General features: G+C 47.0%; 1 pseudogene; it reads left to right on the forward strand.

Annotated features, from left to right (window-relative positions):
• Window positions 1-693: 693 nt before the first annotated feature.
• Window positions 694-1,178, forward strand: LOC145535814 (ferritin light chain pseudogene; annotated as a pseudogene).
• The last annotated feature ends 1,761 nt before the right edge of the window (window positions 1,179-2,939 follow it).

The raw sequence follows: 2,939 nt of genomic DNA on the forward strand, positions 1-2,939 counted from the left end.
TGGGGGGGAAACACATTCATTCATCTCACCTCACTGGTTGTGGGTTACCCAGAGTATGGGAAAAGGTCCTGAGGCAGAAAGTAGAAGGACAAGTTGTTGTTGTTTAGTGGATAAGTCATGTCCAACTCTTTTGTGACTCCATGGACTGTAGCCTGCCAGGCTCCTCTGTCCATGGGACTATCCTGGCAAGAATACTGGAGTGGGTTGCCATTTCCTTCTCCAGGGAATCTTCCCAACCCAGGGATTGAAACCACATCTCCTGCATTGGCAGGTGGAATCTTTACCACTGTGCCACCTGGGAAGCCCAAGAAGAACATGTTAGAGGGATGATACTGTTACTGTGAGTTGAGTTGATGGACACAAAACTGTCCATCAGAGCTGTGGCTAAAATCTGGGATGAACCAAAGATATGCTATGGGAGTGTCATCTGCTACAGTACATGTTTGATATTTTCCATAACAAATTAAACAAAAAATAAAGTATAGGCTGTACACTCTGCAGTCCCACAGATCTGTCTCTTGTTTCAACAACGTTTGGTTGAAACAGACCCAGGGATGCCCCTTGCTCCAGCCTCCGACCACCCTCCAACCTTTTTACCAGTCACAGCCTTCGAAATCAGCCACTCAGCTATCCTCAATCACTGGGACCAGCCAACACTATTTTTTGAGCTTAACTCCTTATCACCAATCAACCATGAGCTCCCATATTCCTTAGAATTATTCCACCAAGGCGAAGGCTGCTGTCAACGGACTGATCAACATGCATCTACGGGCCTCTGACACCTACCTCTCTCTGGGCTTCTACTTCCACCATAAGGTGGTTGTGGAGGTTGTGGGCTATTTCTGTGAATTGGCCAAGAAGAATACAAAACCAGCAGAGCGGCCAAGCCCTCTTCTAGAACGTTCAGAAGCCATCTCAAGATGAGTAGGATAAAACCAAAGATGCTAAGGAAGCCTCCATTCTCATGGGGAAGAATCTGAGCCAGGCCCTTTTGGGCCTTTGGGCCTGTGTGCCCTGGGTTCTGCCTGTGCAGACTCCCACTGCTGTGACTTCCAGGAGGAGCAGCTGAAACTCATCAAGAAGATGGCAACCACCTGACCAACCTTCGCAGGTTGGCTGGTTCCCCGATTGGGCTGGGCAAATATCTCTTTAAAATGCTCACTCTCAAGCATGACTAGGAGCCCAGCGGCCCTTGAGGAGACCCCCTGATGTCAGGGCTTCTGCATCAAGTTTGTCTTTGAGCTGCTAGGCAGCTTTTTACCCATGCTGGAGCCCTCTCCCAAGTCTTGGACCAAATGGAAACAATAAAGCTTTTTGCAGCTAAATATATAAATTAAGTATATTTTCTTCCATCTTTATTCCATTCCAGAATGGTAGTCAGGGGGAAGAATGCCTTCCTCAAGTTGGCCTTAGCTTTGACTACAAGAGCATGAAGGTCTCTGGGGCTTTGGGAATGCCAAGATCAGTTCTTTAGGACTGAGCTATAAAAAGATACAAATGCATTGTGATTGTGCTGAGAAGTGAGATTACTGCATCTGAGTAAGACTGAGAGAGCAATTGAATGGATGGAGTCTTTTTTTTCCCCCCTTGAACTCACCCAGGGATCTGTAGCTGATGTAATTTACAAAGGATGCTTCCACTGACATCTCTTTTGTCTGCATTCTTGGCAAGGTTTCCTGAGCACTGCACACCCGTAATAGCCCCAGCTGCTTCACACAGCTTGAGACTGAGGGACCTGCCAGTCTACTGCACCAGCTCTTGAGTTCCAGGAATCTTCCTAAAGGATGGACACAGTAGATGGCCACCCTTATGGTACAATTGAACTTACCATGCAAGGACTCCTAAGGGCTCACTCAGCCAAGCAGGCACTGGGTGCCTAAGACTCACACGAGCCCTGGACTGTGGAACTGATGATTTCATCAACCCAGAATGACTCTTTAATAAGTGTCTCATTCCCCCAGCCTTAAAAAGGATCTCAGGAATATCAAACCTAGCCTTTCACCTGGAATAGAGAATGGCTCGGTGGTAAGGAAACTGGCAATGCAGAAGATACAGGAGATGCAGGTTCAATCCCTGGGTCAGGAAGATCCCCTGGAGGAGAGCATGGCAACCCACTCTAGTATTCTTGCCTGGAGAATTCCATGGACAGAGGAGCCTGGTGGGCTACAGTCCATGGGGTCGCAAAGAGTCAGACAGGACTGAGCGACTAAGCACAGAGAAGGGGATGGAGTCAAGTGTCCCAAACAGGACTCTGGAATAGGATTCTGGCAACAGAAAGGAGCCAAAATTGGTTTGGGCTGGATATTGCCCAGTAAAGTAGAAAGAGCACTGGCTTGGAACTAAAAGGTCCAAATTCTTATTCTTTCTGGTCTATTTAGGGATGGGATAATACAAGGTACAGTCTTACTGGCCTCAGTTTTCCATTCTGTCAGATGGGGCTAATTATCTCTGCCTTGCCCAACACACAGGATTTTGTGAATATTTAATCAGTCACATTATAAACATAAAAGTACTTGTATTCCATAAATTTTTTGCCTTTTCATACTGTTCGTAGGGTTCTCAAGGCAAGAATACTGAAGTGGTTTGCCATTCCCTTCTCCAGTGGACCACGTTTTGTCAGAACTCTCCATCATGACCCGTCTGTCTTGGGTGGCCCTACATAGCATGTCTCATAGTTTCATTGAGTTAGACAAGGCTGTGGTCCATGTGATCAGATTGGTTTTCTGTGATTGAGCTTTTCAGCCTGTCTGCCCTCTGATGGAGAAGGATAAGAGGCTTATGGAAGCTTCCTGATGGGAGAGACTGACTGAGGGGGAGACTGGGTCTTGTTCTGATGGGCGGGGCCATGCTCAGTAAATCTTTAAAGGGTGGGGCTGTTATTTGACCTGAGGCCAAACTATGGTGGAGGTAATGAAGATAATGGAGACCTCCTTCAAAAG

This window comes from Giraffa tippelskirchi, chromosome X (genome assembly GCF_054371585.1).
Source record: "Giraffa tippelskirchi isolate mGirTip1 chromosome X, T2T-mGirTip1v1.2.pri, whole genome shotgun sequence".
Lineage (NCBI taxonomy): Eukaryota > Metazoa > Chordata > Mammalia > Artiodactyla > Giraffidae > Giraffa > Giraffa tippelskirchi.